The sequence below is a fragment of the Pomacea canaliculata genome, linkage group LG4 (genome assembly GCF_003073045.1).
Source record: "Pomacea canaliculata isolate SZHN2017 linkage group LG4, ASM307304v1, whole genome shotgun sequence".
Taxonomy (NCBI): Eukaryota; Metazoa; Mollusca; class Gastropoda; order Architaenioglossa; family Ampullariidae; genus Pomacea; species Pomacea canaliculata.
Window position 1 is genome coordinate 6,680,953 of NC_037593.1, and position 17,355 is coordinate 6,698,307.

Consider the following 17,355-nt stretch of genomic DNA (forward strand, 5'->3'; position numbering starts at 1 on the left):
TTTCCCCTTCAGGTCGAAGCTCATTAAAAGAGCTACATCACTCAAGATGTAATACAACCATCGAGATTATCGACTTGCACAATCGCACGAAATGACGGACCGCACCTGCCAAGCGAACGCTGGGGGGCCCCACAGAAAAGACGGATTGCTTGTTCAAGTTCGATTTACCGCTGAGGGTAAACGCCAATAAATAAGTCAGCGATAATGCACGTTTATTGCGGCCGCTGCACGTAGCCAGACCCACTCACCGCCGGCGGCGTGAGGACCCTTCAAAATTAAAAAGTCCACCCCATCCCCGAGCTGGGCACTTGGCCGCACGACGCACACCAGCGTCATGTCAATCAACCGCCATACTGCCGCTTCTTTGCTGTCGTTAACCAGACCAGACGGTGGCACTGTCACAGCCAGACCCTGAAAGAGCAGCTCTAATAAGTTCCTCAATTAGGTGGGGAAAAAAAATCACTGGGTGAGGGAGGCAATGGAGGCAGGACGGAGGGATGGATCGGCGTGATGCTGCTGGAAGGATCAGAACAGCGATGGAAGCGAAGAGCGGAGGCGCAGTCTGGTCACTTCAATCCTTCCCACAATTCCCTCCAAAGGCCAATCCGAAAGGAAAAAAAAAACCACGTGCTGCAGAATTGCAAGCGATGGGGTTAAAGGCTGAAGGAATAGCGGTTTATCTCTGCTCCGAGCAAACAGATCAGGAAAAGGAGGATGAAGGAGAAGTAAGTCGTATTTCATCCGCGCGAGAGCTAGTGTTTCTTTTAGCTTGTCATACGCGGGAAAACAACCTTTTGGATTCCTTTCGCCAAACACTTTTATGCTCTCAATTCTGTGTTTGTAAACAAAGTGCGATGGCAGTAGAGTTCGAGTGGATGAGTTCTGGCCCCCGGAACCCATGGGAGTGTAAAGATGAGAGAAATTTGATTTGCTCCGCGTCGATCTCGCAAGACCACCTTAATGCTGTCAATCTTCTTTTTTTTTTCCAAACTCGCGCTGGGGGAGAAATTAGGATTATTCAGTGCGAAGAGGAATAGGAGGTGATAGAGAGAAAACACTCTTGAGTGACTCGGCACAAAACAGAACAAACACAAGAAGCAAAAGTGCACGAGAGAGAGGGAGGGAGATAAAAATCCCCGATCAACCGCCGGCGGAAGAGAACCACTCCCTGGAACTGTCAAGCGATGAGAAGAAGCCGCTCTGCTGAGGGTAAGAAACACTCCTTAACAATTGTCAGGCGACGAAAAACGAGTTTCGGTCGAACTCTACGCGAGAAAGAAAAAACCGGAAGGTTAACGCTTTTTCCTGCTCTTCTTCCCATCTTCTCCTCTCGCACCGACTTAATGCTACCCCATTCTTACTACCACTACCACCTAAACACCATCAATGCTACGGGCGCCTATTAACGGAACTTGCTGCAACAGACTTTTTTACACCAGAGAACACACTGCCACCTTGGATAGCTGATGGAGGAAAAAAAGACTGGCCCAACCGTCCTTAAAAAATTTACTTCTTGAAACAATAAGTTAAATTGTTATTCTCTACTCTCCATGCCGAGAATGTCAATAATTCGACCGTGGCCTGCAATGGAGGGGTAGGGAAGAGGTTTGTGAGGTTTGTGATGGTTAATAAAACCGGGGGAGTGTCAGCGTGTCTGTGTATTCTTTGCATTAGCTGCAGTGACTTAGCCATGCCCTTTCATCCTCATTGCCACATTGATTGCTTCTATCATCAGGATGGAAACGTGAGGAAACGACTGTTGAGATGTTTGAAGTTATCAACGCAGACCCGACGTAAAAGAAAAAAAAACATTAAAAGTTAAAACAGCTGTCACGCCTCGCCCAATACTATACACATCCTGAACTACCCGTTGATGGGGCTGCCACTCCCCTCGGGCCTCCACCCAGTACTCCCCTGGAATCAATCCATTTACAGCTCGCTACTGTAGCCCCGCCCTCCACTCTCTCCTACCCCCACCCGGGACACCGCTGCTATGTTTATTTCCCTCGGGCACTGGGGCTCAGACCCCCACAGACTTCGTCAATATAACCAAGGCCAATTGATTCAATCTGTCAAAAAGGAAAAACGGCGACAAATGGGTTAGAAAAATGTAAAATGGCGTCACAAATCTTAAACTGTTTAAGTTGTTGGCCCTGTCAGAAACGCTCAGCAAATAAACAGCGAAAACTTCAAAAAAGGACAAGTATCTTGCAGGCAAAAAAAAGCCTTTTTTCAATACAATGATCCACAGGTGGTGGTGGTGTGCACATACGCTTTCAAAGTAAAACCAGTAAAACTGAAATTTAATTTATGTATACACGCACGCGCGCGCACACACATACAAAAGAACGTGATCGCGCGTGTACGACTGTTGTTGCTAGCCATATCTCTCCTGACAGCTTTGTTTCCCTCCACACACACAAAACCTCCCCAAAAAAAGAAAAAAAAAACTGTGGGAGGGAGTTTGAGTGTAACATATGCCAAGTAATGTGAGCCCACACAATTTACAAGAGCGTGCAGAATGACAAAGTAAATCGCAGGGGAAGGAAAATTACTGATCTGTGCCTGTCAATGGAAACGCAAATGCCTTTTCACTTACATGAACAATTTTCTCCGCCTGAATCAGACATAAACAGGCAGCTGCAAAAATGCAAAACTTGAAATCGCAGCTGCCTAAAATACAAATCTTTCAGCAGCTGCTAAAAATACAGAGCTTCCAGCTGTAGCTGCATATATATATATTTCAGATTATAAGTATACCACAATCTGAAAAGAAATTCATTTCCTTGAATTCTAATCAACTGTGAACAAAATGTTTTGCGGTGTGCCAAATATATAATACTGAAATAAAAGAAAATGTGTGCCAACGTGCCTGCGAGCTATTGCATAGTGTGACGAGGGCAGACACGTCTATTAGCAAGACTACGGTAGTTGGCGAGTCCTACAAGCTCCTGTACTACCACCAGGGCACTCGGCGCTTGTATGCTAGATGTCTGCAGCGCCAAGAGGGGAATGCCACCAAAAAAAAAAAGGCGCGAGGTCCTTGGCCTAACAAGGGAGAGCTGAACACTCTCCAGCGGCTAGGGGTGGGGGGAACAAGTACACAAACTTAATCACAGACCCTTCACAATTCGCGAGTTTGGCGTACTGCTCTCCGCCGGCACCCAGGTAAATAAAGGTCAAAATGAAAGCTAGCGGAATTGACAGCATTACACAAGCCGCGCCTCATAACCCTATGGGACAACGGGGAAGGACTACCACCACCGGTCTCGGGAGGAAAGTAAGTCTCCTCCAATCCACTTCATAGAACACCTGCTTGCTGTAGACTACCCTAGTAACATGCATGCTGTTATGAGCTCCAGAAGGAGAGTGGGTTACCTGTCAGATGTACGTTATTAACGGGGAGGAAAGCGCTAGCATATTAGCACACTCTCCTTGGAGCAAGGACGATTTTAGGAATCGAGTGAAGGGATGAAAGGGGAGAAGGGAGAGAGTGGGTGAGGGAGGAAGCGCTAAAGAACAAGCTCTCTCGGAATAGTTCTGTCTACTGACTCACCCAAAAAAGAGTACAACTACTGTCTTGATCATGTAGCCACGGTCTGTGGTCCAGACAAAGCTCTCTCAAGCTTTCTGCGCCAATCACAAGGAAATTGTACCCAGGACCCATACCGCCGACGAACACGACACAGTGGTCATTAGTTGCTGTCAGCATTCTCGATTAACCGTTCCAAAAACTTCGTCAGAACCACGCGACAAGCTGAAAAGTTACAGAACTGTTTACAACAGAGGTCGTAGTTATGATGTGAAGGGAAGTCGTTGCCCACGGGGGAAGTGGCGGGAAGGGGAGAAGGCTCAAGTTTTCGAAGTTATAAACCGGTGTTTAGACCCCGCAGATGTTTTACTGCTGGAGCTGTAGCTATTGAGATGACAAAGATGCTGTGTGTTTCTTTAAAAATGAAGTGTTCGAGGGGTCTGGGCCTTTCATTGTAACTACAAAAACAAGACGCTTTTACTTCAGTTCCCGATTTTGCCCTGAGGAAACGACTTACTCTCGCTTTTATAACTACGTCCCCATGAGAAGTGCTGTCGACCGGCATTCCCCACCACAACCCTTTGAGCATCAACGAAGCTCGTTAAACTCTCGACGCCAAAGAACTCGGAAGGCCCAACCGACACAGGATGACGTCACCACAGTCAACAGTTCCGCCTACCGCCATGGTAACCGCTTACCTACCACGTCCAGCGGTATGGCTGAAGGGCAGCTTGGGACCCTATAAGGCGATCTTTCACATTGTGTTCTTTCTTCTCGCAGCCCGGAAACTGGGAAAGTCATGTTTTAAAAAAAGTACACGTTATAAAAATACAGAGTAAAACTGTCGTGGTATTAGTTTTTGCACCAACACTCAAACATAACTTTATAACTTATCCAAAAGAAAGGAGACTTACATATTTTCAATACTTCCATAACCCGACATGTTTGTCTGCCCTCACCAGCTCTTCATATATGTATAGCCACGTCACTAATAAAATATGCAAGACATTCGGGACACTGGAACGGTCAAGGCCATGACGAGGTGGCACGTAGCCCTAAACTAAGATCCTAGTTCAACAGCTTTGCCATCCATCATCGCCCTGACTGATTGCGCTCGCTCGCGCTGTGAGCGAACCAAGGTTCGAGCACTAACCGGTGCAATGCAGGAATCTGGCCCTCAAAGCCCCCTGCACATGCCCCCATACCCTCGTGCTTTATCTCCCTTAACACTCACGCTCCCGGGGCCTCGGGCGGTCGCTCGCACTTTAATCCCGTTCACGCGCGTGCGCCGAAAATTTTGACCGGGGCTACAAGCCCACCAAGGATGCCCCGACGAAGTGTTACTAATGTTACTTTTGTTACTGCTTATATATGTATCTCTTTCCTTTTTTTAGGTTCAGAATCGCAGTCTGCACGAACAAAATTTGAAAAAGCTTCCATCGATCTCTCCAGTCTTTGTAACGACTTCAACCCCGATGCGCCTTCCTTCCCCAGCGCACACAAGCTTCCTTCGCCCTTCTTTTGCAGTCAAAAGATTTATCTCGACCAATGATCTGCTTTCGTGGCTAATGGCATGTGTGTGAAACAGCTTTAGCCGCCGAGCGGTCGGCAATGAAGTGGTGCAAGCGGCGCCCCTGCTGTAGTCACAAAACATCACCCACCAACGACTGCGTACAACACCGACGCCTCGCAACGGCCCACGTTATCGCTAAAAGGGAAAACTCACGCAAGGGAACAACAAAGCAAACAAAACAAAAACAGTCGTCGCCAAATTAGTGTGTCCTCCCTTTACCCCTACTTTTCCCGAACATCTTTACCAATCGCTGACGATCCGAAATCCCACCGTTCATTCAACAGCCTTAGCGAGCTCGAGAACTCGTGTCTCTAGCGAGATCTCGCGGGACGATTCCGTGTGCGACTAAGCCAACAAGCAGCCCCACGCCCCCTGCACGCTTGCGCTCTCGCGTCGATAAGACTCGGGCCACGACTAACGAACTTGGCTTTATCAAAGGCGCTTCAGTCGAGACTTATAATAAATCAACACTCTTTTTCGTCAGAACTTGTTTGGTGGTTTTTTTTAAAGCACCCTTCCTGGCAGCATCGCCGACATCGCGACGTAGAAGCACAGATGAGAGACATCAGAAGATTCGCTAAATGTTTCATCAGCTCACAAAGCGCCGAGTTGTTTGGTGGGAGTAATGTATCACTTCCCAGGAGCCGCGCTTGATGGGAGGAGAAGGAAGGTGTGCTATGAAGGCTTTGGAGGGGTGAGGGCAAGGGTGTGTGGGTTTGGGGCACCAGTCTCCTGCGCAGCCAGCTAGGCTCCCCACCCCCTACACACTCTCTCTCTCTGCGCTCTTTCTCCCTTGAACGTGCTCACCGCTTACAAGCGAAATTAGACCTGTTATCGGCGGAGGTAGGAAGAGAAGGGGGCGCCAGACCGAGCCTTCAATCAGCCCGCCTTTGATCTACGATGCATATAAAATACAAGCAAAACAAGTAAAGGTGTTTTCGAGTTTTTTCCGGGGTTGGGTGGGGAGGGAAGGAAGAAAATGCAGTTCGTCAGGTCACGTGTGAAGTTACGCGTCCTTCTCTCGTGAAAGATTCCTAACCATCTCAGAACGACAGACATCATCCCCACGCTTCCACTCGGTCTACAACTGATGATGATGATGCACGTCTTTACAGTAATATAGCAGCTTGAAACATAAATACATTTTCTGATAAAGAGTATCCAATAAATTAACCCCACAACGCCATGAAGGCATCAACCATCCAAAAATGTTGTTTAATCCAACATTGGGACAAGTCTTATTTTTGTTATTAGAAGGCTTGAAAACTGACAAGCCACGAGAGACATTCTAGCAAACGATCATGACACTAAGGTTATTTAGAGTTTCATTTCTTCCTGTCATCTCCAACACATTTATGCATCTACATATAGCCCTCCTCGATCTAATATATGCCTTTCATATGACAAACCTTCCTCGCCACACTCTCGTTGTCGGCTTATAAGGCAGGGACGGCGAGCAGACGACAGCTTTGCTCTGGCCGCGTTAAACAAATGAACCGACAGGCCAGCGCGTCGTCTAGCGAATGACGCATGCGTGAGCAGCCCAGGCGCCATCTTGCTACAGGAGGCAGTCAAGTGTACTCGCTGCCAGCTAGTCCACTGATGAACTCTAGACCTTCCAGCAACATTCGAGAACCGCATCTCACTCCAGCTGGGAAAAAAGGTCTTCTCAAAACTTGCCAATGTCAGGACACTGATAAAACCCTCAAAAAAAAAAAAGTCCAAACCACAGCTTCTACTTAATGACCTGCTTTGTACCTCTTCCACTTGGATGTTTATAAATTTAACAGTTTTAATTATACTAAGTGTAGTTTCTTCCGCCAGCAAACAGACCTCCTTGTGCACATCACATGTTCAACAACAGACGATATATAAGTATTTTACATGACAATGACCAAAGCAAACTGATGGATTGCAAAATCGCATTTGCAGCTGAGGAATGTGTTATAATAGAAAGATCTGCTTTACACGACTGGATAAATAAAACATCAGCTTCAGGTCACGATAAAAGCATGAATAATCTAATCAGGAAAGATAACGAGCTTCCACTCTAAATACTTCAGTTGTTTTTTCTCTATGCAATACATCATTTGATTTAGCAGCTGCTTTCCAATTTTGCCCTTGCCCCCTACTCCCCCAATTTAAAAGAAAAAGGAGAATCAGTTGTCCTGGGTTCCGATGTCATCCAGGGGCCGGCTGTTTTGCCTTAATGTAAACTTAGTTGCTAGCTCCCAACACACAACCATATGTTATGTACCAAAAAAAGCATTATTTATTATTTTTTTTAACCTTTTGAGCAGCACATACTCTATTCTCTACTTCTTTTTTTTTTTAACTAAAAGCAGTCTGCAATGAAAAATTACTGTTTATCTATCACAAGTTTAACACAGAAATGTTTACATGTTTTACATACCCTGCATTTACATTTGGCTACTGTTTTTGGAAAGAGAATTCGTGTAAAGCAAAGGGCAAAAATAATCTGTCTCAAGAGTCACCCTGTATAATCTGCTCCCACCCACCCTCTTGTTCCCCACACCATACGAATAAGAGAGGGGAGGGTGAAGCCTGAGTGACAAACGCTGTCGCCAGAAGACCACGAACGGATATCCTTTTGGTGTTTAATTTGTAACCCCACAGCAACAAGAATTTTGAAAAAAAAACTACCCTCCCGGGGACCGACACACTCTTCAAGCTGTCCGACTGTTTGAACAACACGGGGCTGCGGGAATGCAGGCAGCCGGCAAGATAACGTATTAAATCCAAATAATAATGGGGCAATCATTCGACAGAGGGAATAACAAATGGCGCTACAAACACTGAGAAAAGCCAAAGAAGGCGCCCTTGTTTGAGCATGTTAGTAGAACAGCAATAAAAGACTACTGGAGGTCTTCACAAGGAGTGTTAGTAGCATAGTTATAAAAGACTACTACTTGTCTTCACAAGAAATGTAAGTAGTGTTACTATCAAGATCATGACAGAAAGTAGCATAGCTGTAAAAGACTACTTCAAGTCTTGACAGGGAATGTCTCCAACATTTCAAAAAATATCTGGGCCACATGGTCAGAGTATTGATGTGACCAGAGCGAGCTGGGAGAGATGAAAAACATGCACATGTAAATTTGCATCATCAGTGCTAAAAAATAAACTACTTGAAAAATCAGTTTATTCCTAGTGCTAAAATTTCCATATTACAATAAATTATTCATGAACCACATCAATATCCTTGCTAACCAGTTAGCAAAATACCTGGTGTGCCGATGTCAATATTCAATGACACTAACAATACATCTGCTTGCAACAGATGTCATCATAGCCTGAAACATCCATCACATGTAGTTTTTTTTTTAATTTTCAATTTAGGTTCAGCCTCCAACACAGCTCTATACACCAGACCCATGCTGCATGAAGCCATCCTAAGCTCAAATGTAAGTTCATTCCAGGTGACACAATAGTTCAGCATTTGGCAAGAAGACAATGTAGATTGCATTGTTTAGTTCTTGTCATCAAAAGATAAATCCGTCTCTGCCAACAGGAAGGGCTTATTCCCTTTTATAAGGCCTCAGCTGCCAACTCAGATTAAAAAGCCAAACAACCAATCAGAATTTAATTTTCGAGCTATATTGATTATATGATAGTTACAACAATTTCAGAACCATGATTAATAAGCTCACACTTATGGCAGAAGCAATTTGCTCTTAATCCTTGTAAGACATATGATACCATATATATATATAACTCTTCAATTACACCATAAAGCTATATATGATTCTGAACTGTCTGCTGCAAATATGAATCATACAGCCAACAGATCACATTACATTGCGCTGTCGTCTTCACTTCCTACTGTTTCTACTATTTCACACTTAATGAGCGTTGCATCAAACCTTCGAACATATCCAAACATGTTTACAACAATTATCACATATGCAGCGTATTACCACCCACAATTCCAAAGTTGCCAACAAACATATTTAATCCATATGTTTGCACAAATTCTCCGAGTATCCTATGTTCACAGAAAATATGTCCATTAATCAAATCATTTGATGTCTTCTTGTTACCTCCCCCAGAATCAATTTAAGTGTATCTAAAAGGCTTTGAATGTCAAGCTAGTCTTCCACCCAACAATTTTTCTTCCTAAGACAGTACAGCATTAACATGAACCACCCTTTACACAGGGCTATAATATGGAATTGCTACCATTCCCTGCCATCTCTCTAACTAAATTAGCCTTAACAGGAGATGAATTTCAAATCACTAGTTTTCTTATACCTAACGTATCAAAAGTAAAGAATCCAAAGATTATAGAAAAATGAAAATCTGACCCATGGAAACTCTGAACTACAATGCATTTACTGTGGACTGGCAGCTGCTTAGAACTGGAGAAGCAATTCTGAAATCTGCGTATGTTTTGCTATTAATGATTATGACAATCATCAGCATCATCACCACACTCTAGCTGCCACTTTCAGGTGCTAAAAAACAGTGGCAGGTTTAGAGACTTTACCAGCAGTGTACACACAAGAAAATAGATACACTCTATCTCCCTACCAGCAGGAATACCCATAACTCACTAGGGGAGAAAAACTATACACTTATCCCTTCCAACACTAAAAAAAAAAATTGACAAAAACATTGCCAGCATACCAAGAAAAGAACATGGAGAAGACAACAAACTACAGTATGTTAAGTACAGCTGCCATTAAAAGAAAACATGCACAACTGCCAACTGCACTTAACGCAACAGCTACAAATCAAATATTTTAAGCTGTTTTAAAAGCTCTTTATGATCACTAGGATGCATTTCTTCTTCCTGCAATTTTCCTCGGGCAGCCAGAAATATCTGCGCAGGACAAAAAAGTAGCTAAAGGGAGAGAAAAAAAAGGCTATTCAAACACAAGGAAACAGGAAACTTTAAGAGAGTTATTTCTGTTGCACATGAAGACTGATGTGGTGAAGTTTATTCTTTTTTTTATATTAATTAGCTAACACGTGCTTGGCAGGTCAGCATTATATGCACACTACATGAACATTTGGAATTCATCCTGTTTTCTTTGCCAGGTGAAAAACTTCAACAAGAAAATGATGCAGGACGATGCATTACAATACAGCCCATTTACTGAGAAACATTATAAGTTTCAATTTTTCATAGCCAAACAAAGCACAACTAAAGTCAGGTCTTTTTCATACAAATGATATCCAAAACAATCAATGAAGGGATACAAAAGCAACACATTTCTCTCACAACTCTCCCTCTCATGTGAGCACATACATATCTTGCACAAAAAAAAACCTTCTTCAGCTGCTTTAAAACTGTTTAGCAGTATGGCATCTAGCAAAAAGGACAAACAATTTCTGACAATGGATATTAAAAAAAACATGACCAGATTTTTAAACTTCTGCCACTAAGAAAAGGCAATAAGTCTTTTTGTAACTGAAAGCTCACAGATGAAGTGTTCACTATTATATACATACAGATTACCAACTACTGAAACTAAGAAACTGTTTTTCAATATACTGCTGTATCTGCTGTTACATAGTAAGCATAACAAATGTACATCACCTTAGTTTTCAGACACCGAGATATCAGCCATATATTTTCAGGTCAGCCTGTACAAAGAGACTAAAACAGATACCCAAATGTCCTTTTCTGAAAGATTGATCATGAATAACCTTTAGGATTAACCTGTTGTGAATTGTGACTCAGACAGACCCCAATTAGAGCAACCCTCAATCTAACGTTGGTGATAATGCAATCAATCTGACTCTCGAATAAGTTAAAACACTGGTCCATTTTACTTCCTTTCAATGAAGGAACTGCATGCAGAAGGAAATGACAATGTCACTGACTTGTGTTTATCGATAAGCCTAAAAAACAGGAGGGGAAAAGCGCACGATTTCTGAATAAAGCTCAAAACAAATATCCCATTTCATCTTTAAAAATTATTCAATCATTAGAAAGTTTACTGATAGCTGTTAAATAAGTTTCTTAATTCTAATTAACACTGGCATTAATGACTAATGCACATTGTATCATGTCACTTAACCAAGACAAGCTTGCAGAGACAGCAGAACTTGTAAAACTCAACCTGTTAATATAATTCAAAGCATTCATGAAAATGTAAGCACACTGAAAGAGAATGGCGAATGGTAAGTTAACTTGCAACACTTCTTTAGCCTTTAAAAAATCCTTTGCGGTGACTAAGCAAGAGTAAGAACACATAACTAAGTTATGTCATCCTTTTCTCAACTTTGAGATAGATGCCACTTCATGCATGGAGAAACTCAAAGCCAAATGCCATAATATAATCATAAACTCCAGCCATCCTCCTTTCTAACTTGACCTTTGCCTTTCTTGCATACACAACTCCTCTTTACTGCACAGATCATAAAGAAACATTTGCCAGGCACTCCAAGACACCATGAGCCACTATCCACTAGGAGCAGAAATCAATTGAACTCCAGCAAGAAACAGGTGCAGCATAATTGAAAAGATGTGGATCTCAAACGGTCATTCATCCATCACTTTATGGAAATGATGCCAGCAGCACCAGTGTTATCCATTTCTTGATCGCATAACCTTTAATTTTTATTTATGACATAAATACAAAACCTGATAGCTAAAAAAAATTTAATGACAGCAATCTTCTTTATTAACTTTGAAAAATCAATGTGGCGCGCTAGCACTTACCAGGAACGTGTTACTTCTGTAGAAAGTAATGTTTCTGAGACACTGATATCACGAATGTAATCTTTTGAGTGTAGGGTGGAAGGGAAAGGAGGAAATTGCACAAGGAGTCATTTGCAGCTTTCAAAAGTCAATGGAAGAAAAAAGGCAATCTGAAGGTAAATGGGTCTAGACCAATTCTCTGGCATTGGAACTTAATCAGAAGACACGGGATGGTGAGACAATCGTAATCATTATTTCCAGCGAACAAATACCGAAATGATGATCAAATAATAAATATTTTCCACAAGATATGCTCAGAGCAATTTACACACATCAGAAACAACAAATAAATAGACCTAATCATAATTATATAGACGTATGCATTAAGATATACCCAATATACAGAGTAAACAGATACACACACTACACAAACACAGGATAAAAGCACAGGAAAACATTATCTTAAGTTTGGATTTCAAATTGAGCACTCCTTAAGTAGTACAGATGTGAGTGAGCTTAGATACTGAGGCCAGTGGAATAGATCAGTGTGGATAGTTTATAGGGTATGCCTATGAAGAGAACAAATGATGGATATTGCATGCTCTGATCTAGATGATCTACAGACAAGACAAGAAGCACTGTTCTGAATTCTTTATAGACGCTGGGGAATGCCAGCCAAAAGAGAACTATAACAGTCAATCCTCGAGAGCACTAAAGCGCTAATATCAAGCAGCAATATATACCATCTTTAGCAGGAAAAAAAAACAAGACTGAGAAATATGAGTTCCACTGGGTAGGACAAAGGTGAAATCATGTGATTTTAAATTACAGCACAGTTTTATAGACCTAACGTAAAACATGCCTACGAGTGACTCACCGGCCAAGTAAACATCTCAGGTTCGAAGCACACAAATCCAGGTCAATTCTGAACCAGTCAGCAATCTAATGCTTATCCCTTTGTTTCCAAGTGCTTCTTACCCATATATACTATCCACAGAAATGACCACATTTCAGCTGAAATAAACTGGTAAATGTTCAGCTCAATGAACAATAGCTTTTTTGCTGCTAACCCAAAGTATGAAAGATCTTTCATTTAAGGCATGGATTAGTTCCTCGTACTAAAATATTTCAGCTGTTAACCCAAGTATGCAAGCTGAAAAAATGCCACTGGCAATATTAATATCATCAGCCATACTAGCAGTGTAACACATCTCCTGTTACTGTTGTGGCCTCAGTGTTGACTAAGCTTCCTTATTTCCTCAACTTCTGTTTTTACTGTCTGAGCTAATTATTCTACAAACATCTTTGAAGTTACTGACTTGCACAGACTCATTCATTTACTACCACTTCAGATGAAACGTTGCAATGCTGTTCTTAGATCATAGACTTCATACATTGTTTAGCCATAATTCAAGCAGAAATAAGTACTAGTGTCCAATACCTATTTAATATCAGTCTTTACAAGATACTTGTAATAGGTCAGGAAAGCAACTGACAGAAAAGGGTTGGGTGGGAGGACAGAACAGAAAGACTGCCTATTCCAAATGCCATTCCTTCACATTTTGACCCAGTTCCCCATTTCTTATATTTGCAGTCTCTACTTTCAGCGTGGGTCAGTCACAATGCCATTAAACCTAGCGACAGTATATCACACTGCTGCAATAACTTACATGCTTTATCACACTACCAGCCATGCCCCTCTAAGAAGTTTAACTTAACACATTGTTCTCCCGTCCTGCCCTACACACATCCTTCCCTTTTGTCAGAGAATTTCAGCCCTAAGTGTTTAGTTTTAAAAAAAAAAACCAACCTTGTTTTGTTTAAACCACAGAAATGACCCACCTTAAACTTGTTACTTTTAAAAGGTTATCACTTTAAGGATTAAAACACTGTCACAAAAACATTAAAAGTGTCTTGTACTTTGCAAAATATAACATTTGCACATACTTAAAACCATAGTGAGCTTACTTTTATACACAATAAATAATAAAATTTCACAAACGAAAGACAATATTATCTGATAATAAACTTTAAGTAAAGTTAGTAAACTACTTCTTTCAGTAATGATTGTAAACTATAAGTGAGTAGTAATAGACAACAGTTTAAATAAAAGTAGTTACGGACAACAATTTAATGAGCAGAAAAATGTCAAATGAATATAATTTCTTTACCTAGTAAAAGTAGGGGGATGTGTGTGTGGAGGAGTAGGGGGGGGGGTGATGGGTGTTCCACTCTACCATAAAAGTATTCCCTGATGTGTTATGTTGCAAAAAGGAAGTTTATCAATTTCAAATGAAAAAAACTCTTCTGACTGTAAGCTGTCTATATCTTTCTCTTGCAAAATTCTCTTACTGGAAAATTAAACCAGTTCTCTATTGATTGCATGCACATCTGCTCGAAACCAGTCCTTAATATTCATCTTGTCAAGTTGTTTCCAAAGTGAAATGAACTGTTATTTCAATAATGAATAAAAGCTCTCAGTGATGAAATGTCCTGAAAAAACCTACACACACTTTTGTGTTCTCTTCAGTTGCAAATTAGTTGCCATAATAAGGATGCTAATACAAAAATCATAAAAATGAATTTAAACTATAAAATGTATGATCAACACTAAAAGTCAGAAATATTAGCTGTAGTATTGTTATACCTTTAGGAACATTTCTTGCTTATGATAATTCTACAGACTTTCTGTCTACTTATTTGAAGGTACATTACCAGAGTGGCACATCTGAAAATCCCTTTTACTTCAAAAATCCTTATTGTAATATCCCTGTCATTGTTTCAAAAGATCTACCAAAGATTAATCACTTCTTATTTTGAAAGTTATCACCAACTTGCAAGTAAACTAGAATATCCAATGTCTGTTACAATCTGTCAAAAGTTCATCCTGATGCCATAATTGCATAATTACCTGGTCTCAACAACACTAGCCCCAGTCATGCTCAAAAATCATCTCCTTAACTTGAGAATATGAAGGATTGCAAAAGAATGAGAAACAAGAAACAGTGCAAATGTCATGCATACATTCCGCTAATGATCGCCTGTTCAGCGCAAATATTTCTGATAGTGTGAGGCATGGTGCTTTATACTGAGTGTTTGGCTTTTTGCCCACCTTTGCCTCTTCGTGTCTTTGTTTCGCTTCTCGCCCTCACAGCCATCGAAAATCGCACAAATCCCACCCGAAAATAGAATCCTGTCTAAAACCACTACATATGGCTGTAGATGCAATGTCTTTGTCCTCCCAGGAAACGGTCCTGGGAGAGTTGCGATTGACTGGTTTGAGCCCCCCTAACGCAGAGAAAGAGAGGAATGAGTGAATGCCATCTGCTTACCTCCAGATCCTCCAGTGTTTTGAAGCTCATGATCGCAAATCCATCAATAATATCTTCTTCGAATGAATGTGAAGAGTTGTTACGCTGTCTTCGCGCCTTCGCTCGACATTTTTCTTTGCTGGAGCGAGAAGGGGAACCTTTCGGTTCATCCCCACTAAGGGCTTCATCCGCAAGATTTTGTTTTTCCTGATTGAGTTGATGCGCTCTCTCCCTCCGCTTCGTGCGGTTCCGTGGCTTGCTTTGCACGGTCTCCATTTTCTACCACCAATGGAGCCTTACCCACACAAAAATCAACACATCGGAACCAAGAGATCTTCAACGTGATAATCCAATTCTTCGTAAGTACTCCCTGGGCATTAATTCAGCAGACTGAAGCAAAATATTTCGACTCCGGTAGGCCCCGTGCGCTCCACGATTGTTCAAATGGCGGAACACACACACATACACACAATATGGCCTCAGCACTCAATATGGCTCCAGCCAGTGCCCTTCCGCCTGGCCCTACTGCATAGAGTTCTCGATTCAACACGATATTACTACTGCAAAACAGCCGCAAAATAACCAGAAAAGCTCTGCAAGGCACACGCTTGTCTCTTTCGATGCAAAATAGTGCGATAAGCACAGTACATGTGGGCGGGTTAGCATTAAAAAGCGTCGTGCTATGCGAGCGCTACGTGCGCGTGGAGGCAAGGAGTCGGTGGTTACACAGTGCACGGTGCTGCGCGAACGAGCAAGTTCCGAAAGGCGCGTGGCTACCACGTCAACTAATGACTTTTCAAGCCTCGTTCCATCGAAAGTTCACCAACCAACAACGCCATTTGATGTGGGAAGACTATCCTGACTGTTAAAGTTTATGCGCGACAAAGGACCTCAATAGTCGATGACCCTTGTTCGCCGCCTTTATGTCTTGTCAATCACTGGGCCGAACGGATTGAGGGAAAGAAACGGAAGTGTAAAAACGAGGAACAATGGAATGCAGTGACCTTAGAAACGGATTCTGTTCTAACACGTGAATGCAAAATAACTCATCCTTCGTTTCAGCATAAGCTTCTACTCCTAAAACAGCTGGGTTTATTTAATTCTGCAGGAAGAACAAATGAGCCACACAATTGTCAAAACGGAGAGAGATGATGTAAGAGAGAAAGAAGAAAAGATAAAACTTCGTCTTAACCATATTGGCCGCATGGTGGATAACTATATATATATAGTCTGCACTCCGACACCCACGATCGTCGGCTGTCTGTAATGAATTGATCTTATCTACAGTGAGCAAGTCTTCAAACTTGCTGGTCCCGTCATCGGTAATTAGAAAGGCACGGAGCAGAAAGACGCCGGGAGGATTTTCTGGCAGAACAGTTGCCTCCTGTAGTCTAGTCAATAGTCCCGTCAGATGGAATTCAAATGAAATACAGTAATAAATAGGCGGCTACTGCAGCAACGCCGGCACAGTCCGCAGGCACGCATCAGACGATTCGGGCGGAAAAAATCGCTCTTCAGCGCGGAGGAGCCAAAGCGTGATCAATCTACAATCGGAAATGGTTTATTGTCAGACTGGTCATATTAGAAGTACCAACAGCCGGCCGCTGTGAATGCGCCAGTCAGGGGTATGAGAGACGCAAAATCAATGTCATCATCATTTTTTTAAAGGGTTTTTTTGGTATTTTTACTTTCAACATTTTTGCAACCTTTCATGCGGAGTTGATCCATCGCCATACCACTAAAGCGGTAAAACATTGTCATTTTTTTCCAAGAAAAGGATGCTTTTGTTTTCCTTGAACTGAATGGTAACTTCAAGTTAATGAAAATCAACCAACTTTCCTTGTGCTGGGTTTTTTTTTTCCCCACCGAAACTTGCTTAACCTGATCTACAAGTTCAAAAACTTTATAGTGCAAAGCCATCCGCTCTTGTTTCCTGGTGACTTGATATGCTGGCGGGTGGAGTAGTTTCATAGTCCTCATCCCCATCCACCATCCCCCATCTCCACACAAACACACGAGCTAACCACTGAAGACTGTCACATGTGCAAGAAGGCACCAGAACAACAGAATGTGCTGTCAAAGCAAATTTTTCTCTTCATATTTACACTACATGGGAGGCTTTAGTTCTTTGCCGAGAAGAGGAATACAATTTGTAGGTAAAATAAGAGAGAGTTGCAACGTCTGGTTCTAATTACTTTTTACTTTAATTCGCCAGTTACATCTTGATCTTTTATTCATCTCTCTCTCTGAACTACTACGTATAGCTTCC

General features: G+C 42.0%; 1 protein-coding gene across 1 annotated transcript in view; it reads right to left on the reverse strand.

Annotated features, from left to right (window-relative positions):
• LOC112563347 (RNA-binding protein 25-like) overlaps positions 1 to 15,918 on the reverse strand; it is a 171,479-nt gene extending 155,561 nt beyond the window's left edge. Inside the window, exon 1 of the transcript XR_003099012.1 lies at positions 15,108 to 15,918. The gene's annotated coding sequence lies outside the window, so the exon portion shown is untranslated. The remainder of the gene's footprint in view (positions 1 to 15,107) is intronic.
• Between the last annotated feature and the right edge of the window lie 1,437 nt (positions 15,919 to 17,355).